Genomic DNA, 15,355 nt, shown 5'->3' with positions numbered 1-15,355 from the left:
TGGAATGGAATGGAATGGAATCAACCCGAATGTAATATAATTGAATGAACCCGAGTGGAATTGAATGGAATGGAATGGAAATAACTCGAAAGGAGTGGAATGTAATGGAATGGAATCAACTAGAATGGAATCAAATGGAATTGAATGGAGTGGAATGGAATTGAATGGACTGGAATCAACCCGATTGGAATGGAATGGAATGGAATGGAATGGAGTCAAAAAGAATGGAATGGAATGGAATGGAATGGAATGGAACGGAATGGAATCAAGCATAATGGAATGGAACGGAATGGAATCATCCCGAATGGAATGGAATGGAATGAAATGGAATGCAATGGAATGGAATGGAATGGAATGGAATGGAATGGAATGGAATGGAATAAAACCGAATGCAATGGATTGGAATGGAATGAAATGGAATCAACCCGAATGGAATGGAGTGGAATGCAATTTAATGGAATGGAATCAATCCGAATGGAATGCAATGCAATGGAATGGAATGGAATGGAATCAAGCCGAATGGAATGGAATGAAATAGAATGAAATGGAATAGAATGGAATAGTATCACCCCGAAAGGAATAGTATGGAATGGAATGGAATCAACCCGAATGGAATGGAATGGCATGGAATGGAATGGAATGGAATGGAATGGAATGGAATGGAATGGAATGGAATCAACCCAAATGGAATGGAATCGGATGGAATGGAATGGAATGAAGCCGAATGGAATGGAATGAAATAGAATGAAATGGAATAGAATGGAATAGTATAACCCAGAAAGGAATAGTATGGAATGGAATGGAATCAACCTGAATGGAAGGGAATGGCATGGAATGTAATGGAATGGAATGGAATGGAATGGAATCAACCCAAATGGAATGGAATGGGATGGAATGTTATGGAATGGAATCAACCCGAATGGAATGGAATGGAATGGAATGGAATGGAGTGGAATGGAATCAACCCGAATGGAATGGAACGGCATGGAATGGAATGGAATGGAATGGAATGGAATGGAATGGAATGGAATGGAATGGAATGGAATGGAAAGGAATGGAATGGAATGGAATGGAGTCAACCCGAATGGAAAGGAATGGAATGGAATGGAATCACCCGAATGGAATGGAATGGAATGGAATGGAATGGAATGGAATCATCCCGAATGGAATGGAATGGAATGGAACGGAATGGAATTGAATGGAATGGAGTCAACCCGAAAGGAATGGAACGGAATGGAATGGAATGGAATCACCCGAATGGGATGGAATGGAATGGAATGGAATGGAATGGAATGGAATCATCCCGAATGGAATGGAATGGAATGGAACGGAATGGAATTGAATGGAATGGAGTCAACCCGAAAGGAATGGAACGGAATGGAATGGAATGGAATCACCCGAATGGGATGGAATGGAATGGAATGGAATGGAATGGAATGGAATCAATCCGAATGGAATGGAATGGAATAGAATGAAATGGAATAGAATGCAATAGAATCGCCCCGAAAGGAATGGAATGTAATGGATTGGAATGGAATGGAATGAACCCGAATGGAATGGAACGGCATGGAATGGAATGGAATGGATTGGAATGGAATCAACCCAAATGGAATGGAAGGTAATGGAATGGAATGGAATGGAATGGAATCAACACGAATGGCATGGAATGGAATGGAATAGAATGGAATGGAATGGAATCAACCCGATTGGAATGGAATGGAATGGAATGGAATGGAATGGAATGGAATAGAATCACCCCGAAAGGAATGGAGTGGAATGGAATGGAACGGAATGGAATGGAATAGAATGATTTGGAATCAACCCGAATTGAATGGAATGGAATGGAATGCAATGGAGTGGAATGGAATCAACACGAATGGAATGGAATGGAATCAACCTGAATCTAACGGAATGGAAAGGAATGGAATGGAATGGAATGGAATGGAATCAACCCGAATGGAATGGAATGGAATGGATGTAACACGAATGGAATGGAATGGAATGGAATGGAACGGATTGGAATCAACCCGAATGGAATGGAATGTAATGGAACGGAATGCAATGGAATGGAGTCAAACCGAAAGGAATGGAACGGAATGGAATGAAATGGAATGGAATCAATTCGAATGGAATGGAATGGCGTGGCATGGAATGGAATGGAATGGAATGCAATGGAATGGAATCAACCCGAATGGAATGGAATGGAATGGAATGGAATCAACCCCAATGGAATATAATGGAATCAACCGTAGTTGAATTGAATGGAATGGAATGGAAATAACCCGAATGGAACGGAATGGAATGGAGTGGAATAAACGAGAATGGAATCGAATGGAATGGAATAAAGTGGAATGGAATTGAATGGAATGGAATCAGTACCAATGGAGTGGAATGCAATGGAATGGAATGGAATGGAATTTAAAGGAATGGAATGAAATCAACAGGAAAAGAATGGAATGCAATGGAATGGAATGGAATGGAATAGAATCGACCCGAAAGGAATGGAATGGAATGGAATGGAATGGAATGGAATGGAATCAACCCGAATGGAATGGAATGGAATGGAATGGAATGGAATGGAATGGAATGGAATGCAATGGAAGCAACACGAATGGAATGGAATGGAATGGAATGGAATGGAATCAACCCGAATGGAATGGAATGGAGTGGAATGGAATGTAATGGACTGAAATGGAATCAACCCGAATGGAATGGAATGGAATGGAATGGAATGGAATGGAATGGAATCAACCCGAATGGAAAAGAATGGAATGGAATGGCGTCAACCCAAATTGAATGGAATAGAATGGAATGGAATGGAATGGACGTAACACGAACTTAATGGAATGGAATGGAATGGAATGGAATCAACCCGAACATCGATTGGAGTGGAATGGAGTGGAATGGAATTGAATGGAATGGAATCAATCCGTATGGAATGGAATGGAATGGAATGGAATGAAAACGAATGGAATGGAATGGAATGGAATTGAACGGAATCAAAACGAATGGAATGGAATGGAATGGAATGGAATCGAATGGAATGGAGTCAAGCCGAATGGAATGGAATGGAATGGAATCATCTCGAATGGAATTGAATGGAATGGAATGGAATGGAATGGAATAAAACCGAATGGAATGGAATGGAATGGAATGGAATGGAATGGAATCAACCCTAATGGAATGTAATGGAATGCAATTGAATTGAATGGAATCAGCCCAAATGGGAAGGAATGGAATGGACTGGAATGGAATGGAATCAAGTCATATGTACTGGAATGGAATGGAATGGAATGGAATCAACCCGAATGCAATAGAATGGAATGGAATGGCATGGAATGAAATGGAATGGAATGGAATGGAATGGAATCAACCCAAATGGAATGGAATGGAATGGAATGGTATCAACCCGAATGGAATGGAATGGAAAGGAATGGAATGGAATGGAATGGAATGGAATCAATCCCAATGGAATGGAAAGGAATGGAATGGAATGGAATGGTGTCAACCCGAATGGAAAGGAATGGAATGGAATGGAATCAACCGGAATGGAATGGAATGGAATGGAATGGATGTAACACGAATGGAATGGAATGGAATGGAATGGAATGGAATGGAATGGAATGGAATGGAAAGGAATGGAATCAATCCGAATGGAATGGAATGGAATGGAATCAACCCAAATGGAATGGAATGGAATGGAATGGAATCAACCCGAATGTAATGTAATTGAATGAACCCGAGTGGAATTGAATGGAATGGAATGGAAATAACTCGAAAGGAATGGAATGTAATGGAATGTAGTCAACAAGAATGGAATCAAATGGAATGGAATGGAGTGGAATGGAATTGAATGGACTGGAATCAACCCGATTGGAATGGAATGGAATGGAATGGAGTCAAAAAGAATGGAATGGAATGGAATGGAATGGAATGGAACGGAATGGAATCAAGCATAATGGAATGGAACGGAGTGGAATCATCCCGCATGGAATGGAATGGAATGAAATGGAATGCAATGGAAAGGAATGGAATGGAATGGAATGGAATGGAATAAAACCGAATGCAATGGAATGGAATAGAATGAAATGGAATCAACCCGAATGGAATGGAGTGGAATGCAATTTAATGGAATGGAATCAATCCGAATGGAATGCAATGCAATGGAATGGAATGGAATGGAATGGAATGGAATGGAATGGAATCAAGCCGAATGGAATGGAATGGAGTAGAATGAAATGGTATAGAATGGAATAGTATCACCACGAAAGGAATAATATGGAATGGAATGGAATCAACCGGAATGGAATGGCATGGAATGGAATGGAATGGAATGGAATGGAATGGAATGGAATGGAATGGAATCAACCCAAATGGAATGGAATGGTGTGGAATGGAATGGAGTCAAGCCGAATGGAATGGAATGAAATAGAATGAAATGGAATAGAATGGAATAGTATAACCCCGAAAGGAATAGTATGGAATGGAATGGAATCAACCTGAATGGAAGGGAATGGCAAGGAATGGAATGGAATGGAATGGAATGGAATGGAATGGAATGGAATGGAATGGAATCAACCCAAATGGAATGAAATGGGATGGAATGTTATGGAATGGAATCAACCCGAATGGAATGGAATGGAATGGAGTGGAATGGAATCAACCCGAATGGAATGGAATGGCATGGAATGGAATGCAATGGAATGGAATGGAATGGAATGGAATGGAATGGAATGGAATGGAATCAACCCGAATGGAATGGAATGGAAAGGAATGGAATGGAATGGAAAGTAATGGAATGGAATGGAATTCAGTCAACCCGAATGGAAAGAAATGGAATGGAATGGAATCACCCGAATGGAATGGAATGGAATGGAATGGAATGGAATGGAATGGAATGGAATGGAATCATCCCGAATGGAATGGAATGGAATGGAACGGAATGGAATGGAATGGAATGGAGTCAACCCAAAAGGAATGGAACGGAATGGAATGGAATGGAATAGAATTGAATGGAATGGAATGGAATGGAATCAATCCGAATGGAATGGAATGGAATAGAATGAAATGGAATAGAATGGAGTAGAATCGCCCCGAAAGGAATGGAATGTAATGGTTTGGAAAGGAATGGAATGAACCCGAATGGAATGGAACGGCGTGGAATGGAATGGAATGGATTGGAAAGGAATCAACAAAATGGAAAGGAAGGTAATGGAATGGAATGGAATCAACACGAATGGCATGGAATGGAATGGAATAGAATGGAATGGAATGGAATCAACCCGATTGGAATGGAATGGAATGGAATGGAATGGAATGGAATGGAATGGAATGGAATAGAATCACCCCGAAAGGAATGGAGTGGAATGGAATGGAACGGAATGGAATGGAATAGAATGATTTGGAATCAACCCGAATTGAATGGAATGGAATGGAATGCAATGGAGTGGAATGGAATCAACACGAATGGAATGGAATGGAATGGAATCAACCTGAATCTAACGGAATGGAAAGGAATGGAATGGAATGGAATGGAATGGAATGGAATGGAATGGAATGGAATGCAATCAACCCGAATGGAAAGGAATGGAATGGAATGGATGTAACACGAATGGAATGGAATGGAATGGAATGGAATGGAATGGAATGGATTGGAATCAACGCGAATGGAATGGAATGGAATGGAATGGAAAGGAATGGAATGAAATCAACAAGAAAAGAATGCAATGGAATGGAATGGAAGAGAATCGACCCGAAAGGAATGGAATGGAATGGAATGAAATGGATTGGAATGGAATCAACCCGAATGGAATGGAATGGAATGGAATGGAATGGAATGGAATCAACACGAATGGAATCGAATGGAATGAAATGGAATGGAATGGAATGGAATCAACCAGAATTGAATGGAATGGAATGCAATTGAATGCAATGAAATTAACCCGAATGGAAAGGAATGGAATGGAATGGAATCAACCCGAATGGAATGGAATGGAAAGGAATGGAATCAACCCGAATGGAATGGTACGGAATGGAATGGAATGGAATGGAATGGAATGGAATGGAATGGAATGGAGTCAACCCGAAAGGAATGGAACGGAACGGAAGAGAATGGAATGGAATGGAATGGAATCAATCCGAATGTTATGTTATGGAATAGAATGAAATGGAATAGAATGAAATAGAATCACCCCTAAAGGAATGGAATGGAATGGAATGGAATGGAATGGAATGGAATGGAATGGAGTGGAATGGAATCAACCCGAATGGAATGGAATGGCATGGAATGGAATCAACCCGAATGGAATGGTATGGAATGGAATGGAATGGAATGGAATGGAATGGAATGGAATCAACCCGAATGGAATGGAATGGAATGGAATGGAATGGAATGGAATGGAATGGAATCAAAACGAATGGAATAGAATGGAATGGAATGGCATGGAATGAAATGGAATGGAATGGAATGGAATCAACCCAAATGGAATGGAATGGAATGGAATAAACACGAATGGATTTTAATGGAAAGGAATGGAAAGGAATGGAATGGAATCAACCCGAATGGAATGTAATATAATGGAATGGAATGGAACGGATGTAACACGAATGGAATGGAATGGAATGGAATGGAATGGAATGGAATGGAATCAACCCGAATGGAATGGAATGGAATGGAACGGAATGGAATGGAATGGAGTCAACCCGAGAGGAATGGAACAGAATGGAATGGAATGGAATCATTCCGAATGGAATGGAATGGAATGGAATGGAATGGAATCAACCCGAAAGGAATGGAATGGAATGGAATGCAATCAACCCGAATGGAATAAATTGTAATCAAACCGAGTGGAATTGAAAGGAATGGAATTGAAATAACCCGAATGGAATGGAATGGATTGGAATGGAATCAAAGAAAATGGAATCGAATGGAATGGAATGGAGTGGAATGGAATCAACCCGAATGGAATGGAATGGAATGGAATGGAATCAAAACGAATGAAATGGAATGGAATGGAACGGAATCAAAACGAATGGAATGGAATGGAATGGAATGGAATGGAATCAAGCCGAATGGAATGGAATGGAATGGAATCATACCGAATGGAGTGGAAGGGAATGAAATGGAATGCAATGGAATGGAATGGCATGGAATGGAATGGAATGGAATGGAATAAAACCGAATGAAATGGAATGGAATGCAATGGAATGGAATGGAATGGAATGGAATGGAATGGAATGGAATGGAATCAACCCGAATGGAATGGAATGGAATGGAATGGAATGGAATGGAATCAAGTCATATGTAATGGAAAGGAATGGAATGGAATGGAATGGAATCAACCCGAATGCAATAGAATGGAATGGAATGGAATCAACCCGAATGGAATGGTATGGAATGGAATGGAATGGAATGGAATGGAATCAACCCGAATGGAATGGAATGGAATGGAATGGAATGGAATGGAATCAAAACGAATGGAATTGAATAGAATGGAACCAACCCGAATGGAATGGAATGGAAAGGAATGGAATGGAATGGAATGGAATCAATCCGAATGGAATGGAAATGAATGGAATGGAATGGATTGGAATGGAGTCAACCCGAATAGAAAGGAATGGAATGGAATGGAATCAACCCGAATGAAATGGAATGGAATGGAATGGAATAAAACCGAATGGAATGGAATGGAATGGAATGGAATCAAGTCATATGCAATGGAGTGGAATGGAATGGAATCAACCCGAATGGAATAGAATGGAATGGAATGGCATGGAATGAAATGGAATGGAATGGAATGGAATCAACCAAAATGGAATGGAATGGAATGGAATAAACACGAAAGGAATTTAATGGAAAGGAATGGAAAGGAATGGAATGGAATCAACCCGAATGGAATGGAAAGGAATGGAATGGAATGGAATGGAATGGATGTAACACGAACGGATTGGAATGGAATGGAATGGAATGGAATCAACCCGAATGGAATGGAATGTAATGGAACGGAGTGGAATGGAATGGAGTCAAACCGAGAGGAATGGAACGGAATGGAATGGAATGGAATCATTCCGTATGGAATGGAATGGAATGGAATGGAATGGAATCAACCCGAATGGAATGGAATGGAATGGAATGGAATCAACCCGAATGGAATATAATGTAATCAACCCGAGTGGAATTGAATGGAATGGAATTGAAATAACCCGAGTGGAATGGAATGGATTGGAAAGGAATCAACGAGAATGGAATCGAATGGAATGGAATGTAGTGGAATGGAATTGAATGGAATGTAATCAACCCGTATGGAATGGAATGTAATGGAATGGAATCAAAAAGAATGGAATGGAATGGAATGGAATGGAACAGAATCAAAACGAATGGAATGGAATGGAATGGAATGGAATGGAGTCAAGCCGAATGGAATGGAATGGAAAGGAATGGAATGGAATGCAATTGAATGCAATGAAATCATCTCGAATGGAAAGGAAAGGAATGGAATGCAATGGAATGGAATCAAGTCATATGTAATGGAATGGAATGGAATGGAATGGAATGGAATGGAATGGAATCATTCCCAATGGAATGGAATGGAATGGAATGGAATGGAATGGAATGGAATGGAATCAACCCGAATGGAATGGAATGGAATGGAATGGAAACAACCTGAATGGAATATAATGAAATCATCCCGAGTGGAATTGAATGGAATGGAATTGAAATAACCCGAATGGAATGGAATGGATTGGAATGGAATCAACGAGAATGGAATCGAATGGAATGGAATGGAGTGGAATGGAATTGAATGGAATGGAATCAACCCGAATTGAATGGAATGTATTGTAATGGAATCAAAACGAATGGAATGGAACGGAATCGAACGGAATCAAAACGAATGGAATGGAATGGAATAAAGCCGAATGGAATGGAATGGAATGGAATGGAATGGAATCAAGTCATATGTAATGGAGTGGAATGGAATGGAATCAACCCGAATGGAATAGAATGGAATGGAATGGCATGGAATGAAATGGAATGGAATGGAATCAACCCAAATGGAATGGAATGGAATGGAATAAACACGAATGGAATTTAATGGAAAGGAATGGAAAGGAATGGAATGGAATCAACCCGAATGGAATGTAATGTAATGGAATGGAATGGAATGGATGTAACACGAATGGAATGGAATGGAATGGAATGGAATGGAATGGAATCAACCCGAATGGAATGGAATGGAATGGAACGGAATGGAATGGAATGGAGTCAACCCGAGAGGAATGTAACAGAATGGAATGGAATGGAATCATTCCGAATGGAATGGAATGGAATGGAATGGAATGGAATCAACCCGAAAGGAATGGAATGGAATGGAATGCAATCAACCCGAATGGAATAAAATGTAATCAAACCGAGTGGAATTGAAAGGAATGGAATTGAAATAACCCGAATGGAATGGAATGGATTGGAATGGAATCAAAGAGAATGGAATCGAATGGAATGGAATGGAGTGGAATGGAATCAACCCGAATGGAATGGAATGGAATGGAATGGAATCAAAACGAATGGAATGGAATGGAATGGAACGGAATCAAAACGAATGGAATGGAATGGAATGGAATGGAATGGAATCAAGCCGAATGGAATGGAATGGAATGGAATCACACCGAATGGAATGGAATGGAATGAAATGGAATGGAATGGAATGGAATGGAATGGAATGGAATGGAATGGAATGGAATGGAATAAAACCGAATGAAATGGAATGGAATGGAATGGAATGGAATGGAATGGAATGGAATGGAATCAACCCGAATGGAATCGAACGGAATGGAATGGAATGGAATGGAATCAAGTCATATGTAATGGAAAGGAATGGAATGGAATGGAATGGAATCAAACCGAATGCAATAGAATGGAATGGAATGGAATCAACCCGAATGGAATGGTATGGAATGGAATGGAATGGAATGGAATGGAATCAACCCGAATGGAATGGAATGGAATGGAATGGAATGGAATGGAATGGAATGGAATAAAAACGAATGGAATTGAATGGAATGGAACCAACCCGAATGGAATGGAATGGAAAGGAATGGAATGGAATGGAATGGAATCAATCCGAATGGAATGGAAATGAATGGAATGGAATGGATTGGAATGGAGTCAACCCGAATGGAAATGAATGGAATGGAATGGAATCAACCCGAATGAAATGGAATGGAATGGAATGGAATAAAGCCGAATGGAATGGAATGGAATGGAATGGAATCAAGTCATATGCAATGGAGTGGAATGGAATGGAATCAACCCGAATGGAATAGAATGGAATGGAATGGCAGGGAATGAAATGGAATGGAATGGAATGGAATCAACCAAAATGGAATGGAATGGAATGGAATAAACACGAATGGAATTTCATGGAAAGGAATGGAAAGGAATGGAATGGAATCAACCCGAATGGAATGGAAAGGAATGGAATGGAATGGAATGGAATGGATGTAACACGAAGGGAATGTAATGGAATGGAATGGAATGGAATCAACCCGAATGGAATGGAATGTAATGGAACGGAATGGAATGGAATGGAGTCAACCCGAGAGGAATGGAACGGAATGGAATGGAATGGAATCATTCCGAATGGAATGGAATGGAATGGAATGGAATGGAATGGAATGGAATCAACCCGAATGGAATGGAATGGAATCAACCCGAATGGAATATAATGTGATCAACCCGAGTGGAATTGAATGGAATGGAATTGAAATAACCCGAATGGAATGGAATGGATTGGAAAGGAATCAACGAGAATGGAATCGAATGGAATGGAATCTAGTGGAATGGAATTGAATGGAATGGAATCAACCCGTATGGAATGGAATGTAATGGAATGGAAGCAAAACGAAGGGAATGGAATGGAATGGAATGGAACAGAATCAAAACGAATGGAATGGAATGGAATGGAATGGAGTCAAGCCGAATGGAATGGAATGGAAAGGAATGGAATGGAATGGAATGGAATGGAATCAATCCCAATGGAATGGCAAGGAATGGAATGGAATGGAATGGAGTCAACCCGAATGGAAAGGAATGGAATGGAATGGAATCAACCGGAATGGAATGGAATGGAATGGAATGGAATGGAATGGAATGGAATTGATGTAACACGAATGGAATGGCATGGTATGGAATGGAATGGAATGGAATCAATCCGAATGGAATGGAATGGAATGGAATGGAATGGAATGGTATCAACACAAATGGTATGGAATGGAATGGAATGGATTCAACCCGAATGGAATGGAATGGAAAGGAATGGACTGGAATGGAATGGAATGGAATCAATCCCAATGGAATGGAAAGGAATGGAATGGAATGGAATGGAATGGAGTCAACCCGAATCTAAAGGAATGGAATGGATTGGAAACAACCCGAATGGAATGGAATGGAATGGAATGGAATGGAATGGAATGGAATGGATGTAACCTGAATGGAATGGAATGGAATGGAATGGAATGGAATGGAATCAATCCGAATGGAATGGAATGGAACTGAATGGAATGGAATGGAATGGAATGGAATCAATCTACCCCAATGGAATGGAATGGAATGGAATGGAATCAACCCGAATGTAATATATTAGAATCAACTCGAGTGGAATTGAATGGAATGGAATGGAAATAACTCGAAAGGAATGCAAAGGAATGTAATGGAATCAACGAGAATGGAATCGAATGGAATGGAATGGAGTGGAATGGAATAGAATGGAATGTAATCAACCCGAATGGAATGGAATAGAATGGAATGGAGTCAAAAAGAATGGAATGGAATGGAATGGAATGGAATGGAACGGAATGGAATCAAGCATAATGGAATGGAATGGAATGGAATCATCCCGAATGGAATGGAATGGAATGGTATGGAATGGAATGGAATGGAATGGAATGGAATGGAATGGAATGGAATGGAATGGAAGGGAATCAACCCGAATTGAATGGAATGGAATGGAATGGAATGGAATCAAAACGAATGGAATTGAATGGAATGGAATCAACCCGAATGGAATGGAATGGAAAGGAATGGAATGGAATGCAATGGAATCAATCCGAATGGAATGGAAATGACTGGAATGGAATGGATTAGAATGGAGTCAACCCGAATTTAAAGGAATGGAATAGAATGGAATCAACCCGAATGAAATGGAATGGAATGGAATGGCATGGAATGAAATGGAATGGAATGGAATGGTATCAACCCAAATGGAATGGAATGGAATGGAATAAACACGAATGGAATTTAATGGAAAGGAATGGAAAGGAGTGGAATGGAATCAACCCGAATGGAATGGAATGGAATGGAATGGATGTAACACGAATGGAATGGAATGGAATGGAATGGAATCAACCCGAATGGAATGGAATGTAATGTAACGGAATGGAATGGAATGCAGTCAACCCGAGAGGAATGGAACGGAATGGAATGGAATGGAATCATTCCGCATGGAATGGAATGGAATGGAATGGAATGGAATCAACACGAATGGAATGGAATGGAATGGAATGGAATCAACCCGAATGGATTATAATGTAATCAACCCGAGTGGAATTGAATGGAATGGAATTGAAATAACCCGAGTGGAATGGAATGGATTGGAAAGGAATCAACGAGAATGGAATCGAATGGAATGGAATGTAGTGGAATGGAATTGAATGGAATGTAATCAACCCGTATGGAATGGAATGTAATGGAATGGAATCAAAAAGAATGGAATGGAATGGAATGGAATGGAACAGAATCAAAACGAATGGAATGGAATGGAATGGAATGGAATGGAGTCAAGCCGAATGGAATGGAATGGAAAGGAATGGAATGGAATGCAATTGAATGCAATGAAATCATCCCGAATGGAAAGGAAAGGAATGGAATGCAATGGAATGGAATCAAGTCATATGTAATGGAATGGAATGGAATGGAATGGAATGGAATGGAATGGAATCATTCCCAATGGAATGGAATGGAATGGAATGGAATGGAATGGAATGGAATGGAATCAACCCGAATGGAATGGAATGGAATGGAATGGAAACAACCTGAATGGAATATAATGAAATCATCCCGAGTGGAATTGAATGGAATGGAATTGAAATAACCCGAATGGAATGGAATGGATTGGAATGGAATCAACGAGAATGGAATCGAATGGAATGGAATGGAGTGGAATGGAATTGAAGGGAATGGAATCAACCCGAATTGAATGGAATGTATTGTAATGGAATCAAAACGAATGGAATGGAACGGAATCGAACGGAATCAAAACGAATGGAATGGAATGGAATAAAGCCGAATGGAATGGAATGGAATGGAATGGAATGGAATCAAGTCATATGTAATGGAGTGGAATGGAATGGAATCAACCCGAATGGAATAGAATGGAATGGAATGGCATGGAATGAAATGGAATGGAATGGAATGGAATCAACCCAAATGGAATGGAATGGAATGGAATAAACACGAATGGAATTTAATGGAAAGGAATGGAATGGAATGGAATGGAATCAACCCGAATGGAATGTAATGTAATGGAATGGAATGGAATGGATGTAACACGAATGGAATGGAATGGAATGGAATGGAATGGAATGGAATGGAATCAACCCGAATGGAATGGAATGGAATGGAACGGAATGGAATGGAATGGAGTCAACCCGAGAGGAATGTAACAGAATGGAATGGAATGGAATCATTCCGAATGGAATGGAATGGAATGGAATGGAATGGAATCAACCCGAAAGGAATGGAATGGAATGGAATGCAATCAACCCGAATGGAATAAAATGTAATCAAACCGAGTGGTTTTGAAAGGAATGGAATTGAAATAACCCGAATGGAATGGAATGGATTGGAATGGAATCAAAGAGAATGGAATCGAATGGAATGGAATGGAGTGGAATGGAATCAACCCGAATGGAATGGAATGGAATGGAATGGAATCAAAACGAATGGAATGGAATGGAATGGAACGGAATCAAAACGAATGGAATGGAATGGAATGGAATGGAATGGAATCAAGCCGAATGGAATGGAAAGGAATGGAATCATACCGAATGGAATGGAATGGAATGAAATGGAATGGAATGGAATGCAATGGAATGGAATGGAATGGAATGGAATGGAATGGAGTAAAACCGAATGAAATGGAATGGAATGGAATGGAATGGAATGGAATGGAATGGAATGGAATGGAATGGAATGGAATGGAATGGAATCAACCCGAATGCAATAGAATGGAATGGAATGGAATCAACCCGAATGGAATGGTATGGAATGGAATGGAATGGAATGGAATGGAATCAACCCGAATGGAATGGAATGGAATGGAATGGAATGGAATAGAATGGAATCAAAACGAATGGAATTGAATGGAATGGAACCAACCCGAATGGAATGGAATGGAAAGGAATGGAATGGAATGGAATGGAATCAATCCGAATGGAATGGAAATGACTGGAATGGAATGGATTGGAATGGAGTCAACCCGAATGGAAAGGAATGGAATGGAATGGAATCAACCCGAATGAAATGGAATGGAATGGAATGGAATAAAGCCGAATGGAATGGAATGGAATGGAATGGAATCAAGTCATATGCAATGGAGTGGAATGGAATGGAATCAACCCGAATGGAATAGAATGGAATGGAATGGCATGGAATGAAATGGAATGGAATGGAATGGAATCAACCAAAATGGAATGGAATGGAATGGAATAAACACGAATGGAATTTAATGGAAAGGAATGGAAAGGAATGGAATGGAATCAACCCGAATGGAATGGAAAGGAATGGAATGGAATGGAATGGAATGGAATGGATGTAACACGAAGGGAATGGAATGGAATGGAATGGAATGGAATCAACCCGAATGGAATGGAATGTAATGGAACGGAATGGAATGGAATGGAGTCAACCCGAGAGGAATGGAACGGAATGGAATGGAATGGAATCATTCCGAATGGAATGGAATGGAATGGAATGGAATGGAATGGAATGGAATGGAATGGAATGGAATGGAATGGAATCAACCCGAATGGAATGGAATGGAATGGAATGGAATCAACCCTAATGGAATATAATGTGATCAACCCGAGTGGAATTGAATGGAATGGAATTGAAATAACCCGAATGGAATGGAATGGATTGGAAAGGAATCAACGAGAATGGAATCGAATGGAATGGAATCTAGTGGAATGGAATTGAATGGAATGGAATCAACCCGTATGGAATGGAATGTAATGGAATGGAAGCAAAACGAAGGGAATGGAATGGAATGGAATGGAACAGAATCAAAACGAATGGAATGGA

The sequence above is a fragment of the Pan paniscus genome, chromosome Y, assembly GCF_029289425.2.
Source record: "Pan paniscus chromosome Y, NHGRI_mPanPan1-v2.0_pri, whole genome shotgun sequence".
In the NCBI taxonomy this organism is placed as follows: Eukaryota; Metazoa; Chordata; class Mammalia; order Primates; family Hominidae; genus Pan; species Pan paniscus.
This window is presented reverse-complemented; position numbering follows the sequence as displayed.